Source organism: Sinohyriopsis cumingii, chromosome 4 (assembly GCF_028554795.1).
Source record: "Sinohyriopsis cumingii isolate HCF-2022 chromosome 4, ASM2855479v2, whole genome shotgun sequence".
Lineage (NCBI taxonomy): Eukaryota > Metazoa > Mollusca > Bivalvia > Unionida > Unionidae > Sinohyriopsis > Sinohyriopsis cumingii.
The window spans coordinates 115,540,726-115,541,171 of record NC_142964.1 but is presented as its reverse complement, the minus strand read 5'-3'; positions in this window follow the sequence as shown (position 1 = coordinate 115,541,171).

The following is a 446-nucleotide window of genomic DNA, read 5'->3' as shown; positions in this document are numbered from 1 at the left end:
TTGTACGTTTAATATCGTTACAGAAAAAAACAGATAACATTGATGTGATAATAAGAACAGCTTAGACCTCAATAATATCCGTATAAAAATTGTATGCAGCTGCTAGAACACGTTTGAGCAAATCAGAGTTTGTAATTAAATACGTAAAATAGTGGACGATAATAGTTTGATAGCTATTAAAACATGGAGTGAACAAATTGACAAAAAATTAATCAATATTGAACAGTGTCGCACTGACAGTGTTAACAAAACCTCATATCGACAAAGACAGATTCGTGAGAAGAGAACAATTACATGTATGGATTTTACTCAATGGAAAGAAGAAAACAAATCATTGATCGATGCTGGACAAGAAGAACACAAAACTATGTTGCGTTACAGGGAGATGGTACTGATTAATACCAAAGACCAGAAGAACACAAAAACTGTCCTGTTGTTGTGTTACA